Consider the following 16,139-nt stretch of genomic DNA (forward strand, 5'->3'; position numbering starts at 1 on the left):
AAGCACTTAGATTTTTGAAGACAATACCTACTTGGAGGTTTTGAGATGAGTCTGGGCTACCTGGGAGTAACAAAGGTGGGAAACAGCTCTCTATTGTATTGTTATAAAGACAAGGCAGGGGCACCAAATGGCAGAGACTGCAAACATAGAAAGAGGGAAGAAGAGGGAAAGAGGAATCTGTGTGATAGTGATTTATTAACATTGCAACTCATCTGCAGAACCAGAGTTCTCATAATAGGATGTGTGTTATTTCTGGACCAGCCATGCAGATTTTATTGTTGGAAATCACTGTGCTTTCTGGCTTTGGTGTAATTCTGAACTCGAGTGTTGAAGGCCTAAGGAAGGCTAGTACTTGAGAAAAAACCCTTAAAGCAAGGGTTTCCTGTGAGTGGCAGCCTAGGGCTTCCCCAGGACTGGACTGAATTAAATCTTCCCACCCCTCTTCCTCAGAAGCTGACTTGGTGGTTGAAGAGCTGGAGCTGCATTTGCAGACCTCTCTCCTGATGACTTTGTTGGTGTTTGTGGCAAGCTGGCTGCACAGCTGTCCTGAGGGCACCCAGCCCAGGGTCTACCACCCAGTGAGGACTTTTGCTGCCCTCAAGCCTTGCTCCTTGGCAGGTCATTTTTCTGGAGTGGACCTGACAAGGCTAACAGTTTTGTCAGATCTCATTCTTGACTTTCCTTATACCCTCTGCCTATGCGAGGCAGTCTCATCCACTGGTCATTTCATGCTTGAGCTGTCTGGGAATTCTCAAGGCAAAACCCCACCCTGGCTACTGTCAACCAAAGTTTAAAGGCAGCAGATCTCAGTGTAGAAATGGCCATCATCTCCTGCATTTGTCATAGTAATGAGGGATTTATTTGTTACCAGGTTTTAACCATGCTAGGTGAAGGCATTGTGAAGTTATTTTCTATTCCCTGTATAAAGTGCCAGCTTATTTCATCTTACACATGTCGATGAGAGATCAGCCTGAATTAAGTTTGTTTTAGCTGTTAAATCACATTTTTCAATTGTTTAAATAGTTCAGACAGGATTTGCTCAGTAACATTTTAGCTTTTTATAGCTGTCAAGAAGTAATACAAATAATTACCACCTTCCCTGGTGGGCTTTATCTGATTAAAGTGACATGTCTGCTTATGCAAGATATTTGAATAGAGACATTCAATAAAGTCAGTAATGTTTAATTTCCCCTCTCCTCCTCTTTTATTTTCTTTTTTAAGCTATATTTCATATTTAAATAAAAATCTTGTTTTAAGGTTTGGGATATTTTCTTAAAAGGCTTTACATAATGAAGCAATTTGGCAGCAAATTTTATGTGCTTGTAATGAAATATTTCTTCACACTACAGCAAGGTGCTAATGTATCTTGTTCATGCTAAGGAGTACAACATCTGTCTGAACTAACTACCATGGAAATACCTCTGGAGTAAGGAGGTATTTCTTACTCCTGAGCTAAGGTGGAAGCCAGAATTTTCCCCAGATTGCAACTGGGAACTGATTGAAGGAAGAAGAAACTAATTGGAAGCTGCCAGTGGTGTCAAGGGCTTGGTGAACTTGCATAGAAATAGTCTTTTGTAGCATGTTTTGCTGGTACAAAATTCCCTAGGACTATATGTCCTTGAATACAACTTTCCACTCTTTCATTCATTACCTAGCTTCATATACAGAAACATTTCTTGCAAAAGGCTCAATGCTTGGGTCAGCTTTCAGCACTGGGTTCATTGGCACGTAGGCACTAAAACTGAGATGTTTTGATTCCAGTCACAGTTTAAAGTCTTTTAGGCAGTGAATTTTCAGGTTTTGTGGTGCAGAATTTGCACCGCATTCCTGCATGAAATAGCAATTTAAACATCTCTCCTAATTAGTCTCTGAGGCATGTGTTTAGGTGGCCAGATCAGGTTGCCATGGTGGTATTTTCGACTACAAAATATCTCTCATGTTATGAACACCGGGAAGGAAAAATGAGGTTTTTAGAGTTCCAAGCAGCATACAATAGCTATGAGACCATACTTTCTGTTAGTCCTAGCTGGTGTTTTTATGCATGCTTTAGCAAGCACTGGCTGGTATATCCTGTCTTAGACAAAAAGGCAAATAGTAGATTTGATGCTTGCCCCAGGGAGCCTTGAGTCTCAAATTCCCTTACAGAGGGCAGCTTTGGCAAGGTGAGACACACCAGAAAAAGCCTGTCTGCAGGGCTGCAGCAGCCAAGGCCACCCCTCTCCGTGCAATGGGGAGATGCCCACAGGGCTGGTGCTGCTGGTGTCGGGGGTCCCTGGAGCTCCCTCTCTTATGGCAGGTGCCTGGGGGCCATTTCATGTGCCCCTCTTCTTCAAGCTGATGTACAATACTGCCTAGCTCTCATTTTTCTATCCTGCTATTAAAATACCCACCAGCTCCCCAGCTCCTTTTGGGTGTTAGTTCCTCTTTTTTATGGTTTAGGTTTAGATGTGACATTTCCCTTGGTTTTGTGAGACTGCTGAAGGTATTTTGCTCTATTTTAGAGCTGTCAGTGGGCTGCATTTAGATTTCTGTGTAGATTACATGAGACGAGTGAGGTTGAATGGTTTATAGCTCCTTTCCTCCCTAGTGCTGCCCTGTGCTCTGAGTCACATAAGCCAACACATTGATATTTTGCCCATAAAAATGATGCTATGAAATGCAGCTTTTTATATTACTTATATTACACTAAAGTTACTAATGTTCATTGATTTCTACTAAAAATCCTTCACAAGTACTGAAAGACTATATGGAAAGACACAAACATGCACAGCAAAAATGAAAAATGGCATTTATTTTTATTAACACTGTAATTGCTTGAATCTGATCACTGAGGCCAGCTTAAGCTGTTTCAGAATATATATAAAGAAGAACCACTCAAAGGGGGTTTAGGTATGATTCAATCTTACTTTAAGAACACTTTTCCCTATCAGCATAATATGAAGTGGTCTTGGCTTCAATGAGAACCTTCCCCTACTCTTGCAGAGACTCTGGACACTGAGGACAGGGCAAACATGGATTTATTTACCATGGATTTTAACTCCCTGCATCAAATTACTCTTCATTAGCCTGCCATAATAATTCTGCTCAACTGAAGAGAGATTCCAAGAGGTCTTCAGTGCAGCACTATAATAAGCAACTCCAGAATTGTTTATCATTCCTGATGGCAAAGATTAAAAAACTCACCATTTATTTCAAATAGATAAATATGACACCTTAACAATTCTGTCTTTTCCTTACTGCAGACATTTCCATTTCAAGCCCTGACAATATTGAGGAAGAGATTTATTGGAGTGCATCTCACAGCCTGAATCCTTTGGAGTCAAGGTATTTATAATGATGTAAAACTGATAGTGTCAACAGTGATTTAAATCATTTAGTCTCTATGATAAACACTATATTGCCCTAAAATTTAAGGGATGCACTGAGAACGTAAGTCACTCAGAATAAAAACCAAAGTCAGTGGCAAATCATTTGGGTTTGCTAAACCCATCATGACACAAAGTGAAAGATTGAATAAGAGAGGCTAACAATGAAGTCATAATATCCATGAGATACATATATCCTCCTGATACTTCATAAGTCCACGAGATAAAGACAGATGTTCTGTGTGAATGCAGTACCTACCTTTATATCTGAAGAAGTCAGCACTGAATTTATCAGCAAAAAGCTAGAGTAGAACAATATGAAGTACAGACAACACCTTTGATGCTTGCCTGACAGCAACTGCTCTGATCATCATTTTGCATAATGAAAGTTTGATGTAGATCAGATCTTGATCAGTGTGTTAGATATACCCTAAGATAAATTAAAAAGCAAGTTATGGAGATGGAGAAAAAAAGAAAAATCATACTTTCACCCTAAACTTCTGTACTTTTTATCAAGGTAGGAAGAAATTGCAAGGGAATGAGGGAAAGCTGGAGATGTCACTCAAGATGGCTGAAAGAGAATAAGAGAATTGATTTAAGAGTGAGCAGGGAAACTGACAATGATGCAACAGAAAATGTTAAAAGGAAATGTTGTGGTCTCAGGGACTCTGGGGACAGATCTAAACTCACAAGTTCTCTCTAGAGGCTTAAAGAGAGGAGTCACTGGGAAAACAAAGCAGTTAGGTCTCCAATTTGACAAACAAGGTACAAGCAGCTCCTTCTGTCCATCAGGAGCTGGGAGAGCACAGGAAGAACAGGGAAGTGACGTATCCTCAGCAGCTTGAGAGACCTATTGGCCAAGCTATGCCATAATCAGTTGGTCCAGTATTTTTTCCTATTCTCTTGGATTTAATTCCTCAAATTTCCTTTCCTCCTTTCTAGCTAAGCTTGTCACTGTCAACACCATCTAAACAAATCATGGTGCTCCTCAGGGTGCATCTCATCTATTCAAAACACACACTACCAAAATTGTTACGTGTAAAAAGCCCTCACCAAGAAAATTCTGGTTTCTAAGTTGCAATTTTTAAAATGTGTTGATGTTAATTTCTGTTCACTTTTCAAAGAGGGTCAAAAAAAATGATTCATGAACTAACAAGCTGTGGGAAGTTTTGTTACTATGAGGTTTGTCAGAAAATTTCTTTTCACTTATATGATCCTTCCAAGCTCTTCAAGCTTGAAGGGCCTTTCTTTTCAGCAAATTAGGAATTAAACTGAGTTCACCAGTTCACCTTGGAAAGTTAATTTTCCATAACTTTTGTGTGCAGCTGCCTAAAGTGCGATGGAACATGCCCTTCAGCAATTTTTGTTTTCCAGGCAGTCCATTGTGGTTCTGAAAAAAAAACCAGAACAAACAAAAACCAACCAACCAGAAATAAAAACCACCAAGAAAATCAAACCACCACCGGAGTGATATAAAAGTTATTTAGAAATGTACTTTTAACGTGGAGCTGGATATTGTAAGATTCAGAATAAGTAGCCATTTTCCCTCCACCTTTTAGATTCAAAAGGAACACTTCAGAACAATCGAAAACTGTTGGTTGAATTTAGCATGAAGTCAGGGTGGACAGGAGCAATATAAGAGCAACAAATGGCTGTAGGAAAGCAATCCTCAGTGCATTTTCATTATCCTAGTGGATATAGGAGTGCTTATATAAGCCTGCAGTGCATTTCTTCTGTCTAGAGCATGTTTCCTCAGAGTCTGGCTGCAGGAGCCTCATCCTGCCCTGCAGGGGTCACTGAGTCAGGGGCAGAGGACAGGCTGAGAAGCTGTGTAGGTGAGCATGAGTCAGCTCCAGCATCTAAACACAGTGACTTTCTTAATCTCCCCTAAAATATCTAAAATCACAATCCATTGCTAGGTTGTAGCACATTGGTGTGGTTGAATTATTTGAAAAACACAGCAGCAATGGCTCCACTCAGGAGAACTGCCCTCAGAACACTACAGAGGAGTCTTTTTGGTTTTGTATGGCCATAAACAGGAATTACGAGCTCAGCTTTCAGGGTGTAGTCCAGAAAATACTTACCCTATGGTAAATAAATAAATCAATCTATATATTTACATAAAATATATAACCACATGGAAGTGAGTGTTTGGGAGTCAATGATCTTTAAGGACCCTTCAAACCCTTAACATTCTATTAGTCTATGGCTCTATACAGGCTTCAACAGAGGTAAGAAAAATTCCCTTTAATGAGACTATCTGCCATAGTGAATAATATAAATAGGATATAGACATGTTTGCAAACCAATAATCAGAGCTTTTGCCAAATTTCTTTAACTATTACGAAACTATTTTATTTATTAAAAAATTATTCACTGCCTTGAACAACATTTGGTAGAAAAATATGAAGTTTTGTGTTTGTTTTTAAAAAGCAATGAATTGTTATATTTCAATTATCTCAGATGAAATGCTATGATTTTTTTAAAATAGTGATTCAAATGTCTAATGGAAGGTTTGCAAGGCACAGAATGAAAATTCAGCAGTCAGCGAAAGCTCTGGTGGAGACAGAAGTGGAGGACAAAACTGGGCCTAAGTCTTGAGCTTTGTTTGCTGCCCATTTGTGCCCATCACTGGTACCCAAAAAGCAGCAAGAAGAAAAAACTGTGATGGGAAGGACCATCAGTTCCCAGTGCTTTTGCCCCTCAGTCAGTGGGCTATAAGACTTCTAAGTGAGTGGTCAGTGTCCTGCTATAGTCTGGAAATCCTCAGTTACTTATGGATCTGACAGAAGAGATTCACATGCTGATACAGTCTGCAGCACCTCTATCCTGCTCCTGTTCTCACCATGACATGAGAAACAGTTTTGCTCATGCTCCTTTATGTATGTCACTCTACACTTGTGTTAGGGGTGAGAGCAGAGCCTGTGATCCTGTGGGTAAATTGGGACCTCTGTATTAATTCTAGCTCCTGCTTTCACGTAGGAAACACAAAAAAATATCCTTCCTTTCCAAGATATTGTATGCCATGGAAAACATGTGCAGAGAGGAGTAAAAATGTTACATAAGACAACTAAAGATTTTCTTTTACCCAGTGAGAAATGACAGACTCTCATTTACATCCTGTATGATGTTGCTATCTGAGTTTCTGTGTGTCTGGAGCAGACAGCTAGCTGCAATTCCCTAGCAGGCTGCTTTGCCTTCTTTTTGCTTTTATATTACTTCCTAAAGACACTTCCTGCTTTTTCTTTCTGGCAGCACATTTGTTGATGCTTCAAAGCCCTGAGGCCGGACCTCTGGCTTTGGCTGATGGCACTGGTTTGAGTGGGCAGCAGTGGAACAGCCCAAGAGAGGCTGTCACAGCTTGCAGGGGGGCTGCAGCCAGGGCATGCACAAGTTACTTAGACAAACCTGCCTTTGCACCTCTTCCTGGCCAGTGTAGCTCTGCTTATTTGAATTGACTCTTGAATGGCAGGCAGTCAAAGCAGATTCAAGCATTTTGTACTATGGGACCACCCTTTCTCTTTCTCCTTGATGATTTTGAAAGGGAACTTCACAGCTGAAGTTAGGCTCTGAAAGAAATTCCCAGGCCACCAAGGGCTGCAGTGGGAATTGGATGCTTATGGGCTCTCAAATGGAGATCTCTGAGCTTTGTACCTCTCTCTAAATACTATCTCTGTTTAAAAATCTGGCTCATGCAGCTTTATTTTTCAGGGCAGACGGAGAAGGACAGAAAAGAGATTACTTTAAGACCTAGCTTATCCTGAGGTGATAGCTCTCCGAAATGCCAGCACTATTGATGTATTGATATAATTAAACACGTCTGCTGAAATGTCACCGCCGCTGCCCAGCGATCTGACGGACAACTCGGCTGGGGGAAGTTCTTAAACAGCACAGACAGATTGCTGGGATGCTGTGGTCTCCACTCATGTCCTTCTGCTTCATAAGTGATGGAAAGCTACTGAAGGCAAGGAGGGCTAGTGAGTCCTACATAAATGATTACTCGTGGTCTCTAATTGTCCTGTCTCTAATATGGAGTGGTTTCGCATGAGCTTTCCCCACAACTCCTAATTTTTGGCACATTCTACTGCCTTTACTTGTTTTTTGGCCCTGATTAAGCAATGCACATGGGTTCCTTTCAGCAAATGTCTGACAAGCAACACTCTTGTCCTTGTCTCTTTGTTTCAATTTGGATTTTTTTCATTTAGTGAAGATACAGAAACCTGCTCACTGACACTTAAAAAAATCTCTCACTCCTCAAAGATGATAATGGGATTTCCTCAGCTTGAATTACACCTTGCATTGCTGTTCTGCCATTGGAAGGATGACACAAACTGGCTCAAGATTTCTAATAAGAATGTCCAACCAAATATCACAAAGTAAACAAAGCTCAATATTCATTTTGGGAAAAGTAAGTAATGAATTTCTACTCCAGACATGCTGCAGATCTATCTTAAAAGGTAAAAACGGGAGGGAAAATAATGGACAAAAAAAGAACCCTTAGCTCTTACCCTGGCAAGAAATGTTCCAGGAAATTAAAATCTTATAAGTGCTGCTGCTTGTCAAAGACCTCATGAAAAAGAAATGGAAGACAGTCACCAAAAGAAACCCGAGATGAGTAGTGGAACCCCCTTCTCATTTTCTTTTTCGTTTCCTCTTCAAGGGAATTGCTTTCACCAAGCAGCGCAAAATATTAGGGCACATGCAGACAGCATTCTCCTGGAATTTGTGACAAACTGCTGGTGAGCAGTGTTAGATTCCACTATTATGTGCAAGAATTGGTTTTGGAGATAGTTTCTAATATTGCAGGCCAATATTGAAAAAAAAAAGAGGCATTTCAGCTGTCAGTCTCATTAAATATCACACTTTCTTGTATTACTGTTATTTGTTGAGGTTACCCCAGTTTTTTCCTAAGCTTTTATTTTTTAGAAATGTAACCTCTTGCCCAGACCCACAAACCTCAGGATGAAACATGTGCAGATATTTCTTCCCTCAAAAGCAGTATACTATTTAAGTTTTGATCTCTTGTAGTTCTGGGTGAAATATTCCATTTTTCATTTAAGAAAACCCAGACGTGCAAGTGGAGTTCCTCCCTACTTCCACTGTATGGCAGTGATTCTTAGGGGCTTCCCAGCCAAGATGAATGACCTGCTGAGACAGACATCATCAAACACATACTGAGAGAGTGCATCTACCACAAAGATTATTTTCTAGATGGAGAAGATGCATAAAGGGCAGCTAAAGGAAAGTATTCTTAACTATATTTCACAAACAAGGAAATAAGACAGAAATGTTAAAGCCTAAAACTCCTCAGATGCATTGAAATCACTGGGAGCATTGTGGATTATTGTTTGAATAAAGCAACATAACCTCTGTCACACAGGAAGCCTTTGGCAAAGAACTGAACAGAGATATTGCAGAACATGTGCCAGAGATCAAGAGTCTAGCTTTGTTTTTGAGGAAGAAAAGATAAAAGGATGCAAAAATTTCTGTCCATAAGATATTGTGTTGACACAGACAAGTAAATAATTAGAAGGATAAAAGTTATTCTAGAAAGTTACTTGGCAAAACACTTTTTCTGCCAAGCTTTGGTGAGGCATCTGTCCAAGTAGGCAGAAAATTAATTTCTTGTTTGTCTTGGAATTTTTTAATCTGTCCTGGCCCTTATAGGAATCAGTGGTGACATGGAAGAGCAGACTGGAAGAGTGCTGGTAGGTTTGCTTCCAAGCCCATTCACAGGAGGGCTGAAGTATGGAGGGATCTCCAGGACTCATCTGGTCCAATCATACTGCTCAAGCAGGGTCACCTGGCTCCAGTTGTCCAGAACCATGTCCAGAGGGCTTTTGAATATCTCCAAGGAGAGAGATTCCACAGCCTCTCTGGACAACCTCTGGCAGTGCTTGGTCACCTTCACAGGCAGAAAATGTTTCCTGATATTCAGAGGGAACCTCCTGTGTTTCAGTTTGTGCCCATCATCTCTTGTCCTGTCACTGGGCACCACCAAAAATAGTCTAGCTCTATCCTCTTTGCACCCTCCCTTCAGGTAATTGTATGCTTGAGGACCAATAGGTTAAATGCTTGAAAATATTCAGTATGTGTATCTTTACACACATAAGCAGCTGTTTGGAAAGGCCCCAGTCTTGCTCTTTTTTTTTTTTCCATTTTTTTTTTTTATTTTGGATTTATTAAATTATTTTGGAGTGGTATAATTTTTTTCAGTGGGAAAGAGTTTTCTGGGCCAGTCTCCCAAAGCACTTCACTACAATTTTAGATAATCAAATAGATTAATCTTTAAATGCTACATTGTGTTAAAAATCTGGCTTCAGTCCGGTTGTATGAAGCTCTCATACAAACATATTGCAGACTAAGAGCAGATTAGAACAGGTAGACACACAAGTTATAGTGGAATATTTAAGACAGATAATGCCTGTTTCTCAAACTTGAAGGAAAACAGACCATTAAAAAAATTATTCTATGGGATTATCCTGTGATCTGCCTCCCCTCTTTCAGTTTAATGTTCTCCTTTTAAATACCTTTAGTAAATTTACATTTGATGAGTATCAGCTGTTCTGTTATTACCTGTACCAGGATTTGATTATCTCCCACAACACTTTTCCAGTCCAGATGTTTTTTCCATCCACTGTTAAAATGCCTTGGACATCTGGAATCAAAATGGCATAAGAAACAAAAAACATACAAATAAAACACATAATCTCAGAAACTTAGAACTAGAGTTTGTTTCATAGAGTTGGGTTTTTGTTGTTGTTGTTATTGTTGTTGTTGTTGTTAGGTAGTAAAGGGGAAATGAAATCTGAAATACTGAGGAAAACCTGCATGGAAGAAATGAAAAAAGACATTTTCTTGAACAACATATAATTATAACTAGATCCAGTAAAACTAAATACTGTTTCTATACAGTGTGTGTGAGTACAGTGACAAACCAAGACAGAACGTATTTGGCTACTTGTATGTACTGCTACTTGCATGTACTGTATGACTCTGGTTAATGCCCACTGCTGCCTTTTCAGACAATTATAGCCACTGACCATGAAGCAGGGTCTAAATGAAGTCTGAATTCTCCTCTGAGTACAGCATTTGTCTCCTGTAAGAGGCAATGTGTGAAACACAAGTGCACTGAATATGAGGTTCTGTTTAGATCTTCAAAACCAGAATACGGAACTAGCAAATTAAGCTGAGGGTTTGTTTATTACAAACAGGTTGCACACCTTAACTCTTCCCAAAGGATTGCCTAACTACAGATTCTAAAAAACAGAGATACACACTTATACATAGTCTACTTGAGTAGATTATAGCCAAACAACTTATAGCATAGTATAAAGAAAGAAATAGCTGTAAAACAAAGCATGAATAAACCCTGTTTTATAACTGCTATGGTATTGACACAGGACTTTTAGGCAAGCATAAATGGCCTTTACATCTTTATCTCTCTTTCTCTCTCTTTTTTTTTCTTTTTTTTCCCCTGTGACTTTTATTACTTTTTCTGCTGATATTCTAGGACCGTAACTTTGAACCACTGATATGTAACATAAATTACTCTTCCCTTAGTTACTCCAGACACAAGGGGCAGACAGAAGCCATCTAAAAGACTAAAAGCCATCTGTTTTGGGAGGAGTGTGGAAGATGGACCAGAGAATATGAGGACAGTAATAGAAATAGGAACTATAGAAATGTTGTGAGTAGAAATGAAATTGATAGATCCAAGGAACCATAAGGAATAAAGATAAATCCCTTTTCATAATGGACCAAAGTCTAGATCACAGCCAATGCTAGTGCCACAGCATGTGGAAGGGAAAAGGGACGTCAGCACCTCCAACCTCCAACTTTCCTATCCAATCTTGATTTTTTCAGTGTTCATAGACCTCAGCTGCAAAATGCTTACAAAGATTGAAGCAATTCTTGTTCAAAAAATTATTGCACTGTAAATTCATAAAGGGCCGGCTTATAGCTCACAGAGGGAATTTTCAGCAGCAAGACAATACCCACATCATCCATACTCATCTACTGTGTGATGCCTTTATTTGCAATCTTCTTATTCACTTTAGATTATTTGGTCATAGGTTCAAAGGATGTTATATAACATAGAGCTTTTATACACCTTTCTGCTCACCTTTAATTCCCAATAAGAAATTACTATCATCCCTGTGCCAAACTCTGTGAAGTTTATATAGAAAAATAATATGAGAAAAATGCTTAATATTTAGCTTTCTGCAAACCACTCTAGCCGCTGAATAAAATAAGCCAACATCCCACAGCCAGGGAGTTTTGCACAGATCATCTACATGTGCTAATATACGCTTCAGATCAGAAAAGAGCAAAGGTTTGCAAGGTTGCAAAATGTTAAGATGCAGGGAAAATGCACATATGTGCTTTTGTGAGTCTCTGTAGGGTATTGACATTTAGATAAAAAAGAATGTATTTAGGAGAATTAATTATTTCTTACAAGGTGAAAGAAAGAATTTTAGATATCTCAAAGGAAAGAGTGACTTGTACATGAGAGAAGGTGAGGAAGTTTGTGACAAGGCAGCTCAAGATAAGTAGACAAGGAACTAGGGGACTCTAACCCACAATTTGTGTGCTTCTAATATTGCACTGCTCCTTCCAAAACCCAAATTATGGTGGAAGAAGGAGCTCACTGTAGTGCCTTAAATTTGAAAGTACAAGAATAATTGGACATTGAAGAAAATACTGATGTTTTGGCTGCCCTTTGACTTTCTCTGAAAAAGAACAGGAACCATTCTTTCACTCAAAGACAAGTCCTTGAGGTTTTTTTCCGTGACATAAGAGATCAGAAATCACTATTGGATTCCTATGCTTTCAGCACCTGTTCCTGTGTTTCAGGGAAGCTCAGATAGACAATTTCTTTATACATTCTTTTTTTATTTGTAGCTGGTGTTTCCTGTTGCCTGAAGTAGAGTTCATACCCATCAATTCATCCCTTTGTTATTATTTGTGAACATAAGAAAGAATAATTGATAGTATTGGTGTATAATTCTACATGTAACAATTTCCTGAGGGTTAAAGGCTTTTCTCTCTGGTGTTCTAGAGATCAAAGAAGAAAAATTCCATAAGCTCATGTCATAATTGAAAACACACTACTTTCAATATAGGTTTCAGCACACAAAGGAATGAATGTCTTTAACTCAGGTAAACCCAGACTTGCAGTCCCCCTTTTTCACTGTTACTGTCCGTTAGGCACCAATTTGAAAACAGCAGAGAAATTATTTGATTTCATATCCAAATTGCTGAGCAGAAACCATTTCCTCCAGCACAGCTTTTATATTTATATTTAAATGAACTGCCTGTGGCTGGGAAGTTCTGCCTCATTTAGAGACAGGAGTTAAGAAGACCTACTGTGAGACATGGGGCAAAGCAGAATTAAGAGATCTGGATGAATTTTTCATGTCTCAGAACTAAAAGAAAATATACCTCTTGTTCATGTGTGCTGAGGCTGAGTTCAGAGAAAGGGTGGACCAGGGTTAGTCTGGTGTTATGCATGGAGCTTGGCCACCACAGTGGCCTGCAGCTGGCCCAGGACTGAGGGACTGCCAGGGTACACTTTCTTGTATGCAACTTGGTGTGACTCTATGAAATACCAGGCTGCACTCCCTGCAGCTCACTCTGCAAATATGGCCTGTGGGAAACTTCGGAGAACAGTGGGAAATAGCTGAGAGCTCATCCAGCAAGTAAAGGACAAATGAACTACCTTTGGATTCAAAGTGATGGACTAGAGACCTGTCCCTTCTCCTTCCTCTACAAAGATTAGGAAAGAGCTGTTAGCTTGAACACCAATTCAGTAACATTAGTATATTGTGCTTGGCCCTTATATTGTGCTTGGCTCTTCCACAGACATTTTCTTCTTTACAAACTGCTTCATAAACAGGGGCTAGTTATTCTTTACAGCACACTTCCAAGGGGAGAAAATTACAATCTTTCCTCTCTTTACAGTAAAGGAAACTCAAGTATTGCAATTATTTGCCCAGTGCCTGTCAGAATACTAACTTGAGAGAAAGAAGATGAGCTAGCAGTGATCATGGCCCTACCAAACTGTGAATGAAAGTGACCTCCTGCCAGGCAGGACTTGCTGTATAGCTTCAGTCCTGCTCTTTTCCCACAGGGATGATGGTGCTCTTGGTACATGACAAGGCACTGTCATTTCACAGGAGGTAGAATGACAATATATAACTAAAGAGTAACGCAGGAGGGAAAGGTCGGGATGGAGCAGAGCCCCCTGGGGAAGTCTTTCAGTCTCTCTTTGTGTATGCTTCATCTCCAGGTGTTAAAACATGGAGGTTTCTGCTCATACCTTGTAGTCACTCCTTGCATCAGGTCTCTGGTTCCCCAGCCAATTTTCCCAGTCAAGTGTTAGGAAAAGTGCCGAGTGCTGAGCACTCCTGCTGCAGACTAAATGCAGTTCTGCCTTGGCAGGCACTGCTCACACTGAGCCCTGCAGGGGAATAGGTTGCCTGGGCACCGAGAGGGGCAGAGATAGAAAATGCCAAGAGAAATTTAATTGAGTGGGGAAAAGATTGCCTTCCTGGCTGCCTCTGAAGGTGGTCCTGCTCTATTTTATTGCTGAAAAGAAAAAGTTAGCTGTATGATGGTGAAAGTTTTCAGGGAACTGGAAGAAAAGGTAGGAAAAACTGAGTGGTCACCAAGCCTTCTGCTTTGATTTGCAAAAGGAGTGAGGCAAATGGATAGATCCCTCCAAGATAAGTCTTTCTTGTTGCCAATTTTATGTGTTAAAGTGGACAGAAAGCTTATGCCTCTGTGCAACTGGCTCTCTTGGAGAAGTAAAGCTTACTGGTATCTCAGTGGGAGAGAAGGCAGGAGCAATGACAGACTTTGTTGAGGGGGTTGCAAGCCTGCCACTGTATTTGTCAGCCCTCCAGAAAATCTTCCCACTGGTGTTTCCCGCTTCTAAAAATTCTGAGATAGTGGTCATGGAAAAAGGAAGCTGGAATCACTATTTCTTTACTGCTTTTTCCTCTTTCTGTTCAAAATCTTCATTTAAAATGAAAACCACATATATAAGCTTTATTTATACGTAGGTATTTCTAAACATACATGGTTTTAATTATATGTATACATAGGGAAAAGAAAGATAAGGAAAAGGACAAAAAACAATGCTAAAATAAATTTATCAGAAAATACACTGTGTTCTGTAAGATGTAATTCAGAATTTATAAATTACTTATAGTTATCTTCTCCTCAGCTGTTCTTCTCACTCTTTCTTCCTGAATTTCTATTAATTTCTGCCCATCACCAGTGACTATTATTAGCACTGCTATTTGCATTCCCTACCTTCAGATAGCTCAGGGCAACATACATCTCTTTTTATTCATGCTGATGTAATACAACTTCAAAAGAATACAATTACAACAGTTACCAACGGCTGAACTGCAGAAGATCAGAGACAAGTTTTCATTTTCTTCCATTAAAATGTCATTAAACTTTGTTATTTTCTATGTAACACTCACCCTAGGCAAGGTCTAAGAAGAAGCCTAGACTCTTATTTAAGAATTTTCCCCTTAGCCAGTAGAGTAGGTATTACAGGAGATATTCTTCCTGATGCTGATTGTGCAAATTTATTTTGGTGGAAGTTAACAACAGTGCCAATTAATAAACAAAATTGATAAGCAGCAAGGCCTTGACCTTTGAAAATATATTTCAAACTTCAAACAAATTGTTTGCCAATTTATTTGGAGCAAATTCCTTTCATGTCCTAGTGACTGTCCTCTGTCCCTTCCATTTTAGTCTGTAAGCCCCTGGGGGCAAACTTGAGCACGCATGTCTTTACAACTATTCTTCTGCAGAATAGGTTGACTCCATTTAAAACGTTCATCACTCTAATGGTGCTCCAGGAGAAGTGATTTGCAATGAAAGGCTTGTGAGAGTGTCTAGCAACTGAAAAGGCAAAAGGAAGTATATTCTGAAGACAGTGTATTTTGTCCTCAGCTTCATTCCTTCCCTTACCTATCTTTTGAACCCAAAAGGGAGGTGAGTGCAAATGGTGCTGAGGATGTCCAAGGTGGCCCATACTGAAACAAGTGTCTGTCCATATCAAAGGGAAGAAAATGCCATCATCATTCATTAGCCATCAGAAATTCAACCGGTGGGAGAGGCACTAGAAAAGGGACTTTACTGCCACATCCAAGGAGCTACCAGTCAAGGCTGAGGACACACTGTCTTTTGCAGTCAGCATCAGTGTCATTCCTGTGGAAAGTTGATTAAATCTGGGATGCTAAAGCTAGCAATGTGTTTTTCAGATGGCATCTGGTGGCACAGTGTAATAGACTACATTATTTGCTACATCATTGCTCATGAAATATTGTTAGCAGGGTGCAGATCATTCTTCCATTAACACCCTGTGAAGTCACCTTGAATCCCATGTTTCCAGAACAGTGGAAAAGACTTCTATTTCACAGCTGAAAAATAAGCCATTTGGATGCTTTTAAGGTGCCTAGTACAGAATTTAGCTATTTCAACAATGCTCTCTAACCTATCACAATTTTTCAGCTTTAAGATCTCATCTGGAAGAGATGCAAATATCACTCCAGTAGGTCTGAACAAGTGGGATACCACAAGTTAATACCACGCTTTGTCTCTTTGGTGATAGTTCTCTAAAGAGACATTTTTAAAGGTATGCACCATACATAGATCATTATATATATTATATCAATCTATTCTCTATTTAATCCTGCTGGGATGTGGAAGAAAATGTTTAATTCTTATTATTTGTTGCAGCTCCAAGACACC

The 16,139-nt window shown here is 39.6% G+C and overlaps 1 long non-coding RNA gene across 4 annotated transcripts in view; it reads left to right on the forward strand.

The window, feature by feature from the left end:
• The window catches only part of LOC135295598 (uncharacterized), a 28,853-nt gene extending 21,489 nt beyond the window's left edge, over positions 1-7,364 (forward strand). For all 4 annotated transcript variants that reach the window (XR_010357722.1, XR_010357721.1, XR_010357723.1 and 1 more), the window contains 2 exons: positions 3,243-3,324; positions 7,077-7,364. This is a non-coding gene — a long non-coding RNA (uncharacterized LOC135295598). The remainder of the gene's footprint in view (positions 1-3,242; positions 3,325-7,076) is intronic.
• The last annotated feature ends 8,775 nt before the right edge of the window (positions 7,365-16,139 follow it).

This window comes from Passer domesticus, chromosome 2 (assembly GCF_036417665.1).
Source record: "Passer domesticus isolate bPasDom1 chromosome 2, bPasDom1.hap1, whole genome shotgun sequence".
Lineage (NCBI taxonomy): Eukaryota > Metazoa > Chordata > Aves > Passeriformes > Passeridae > Passer > Passer domesticus.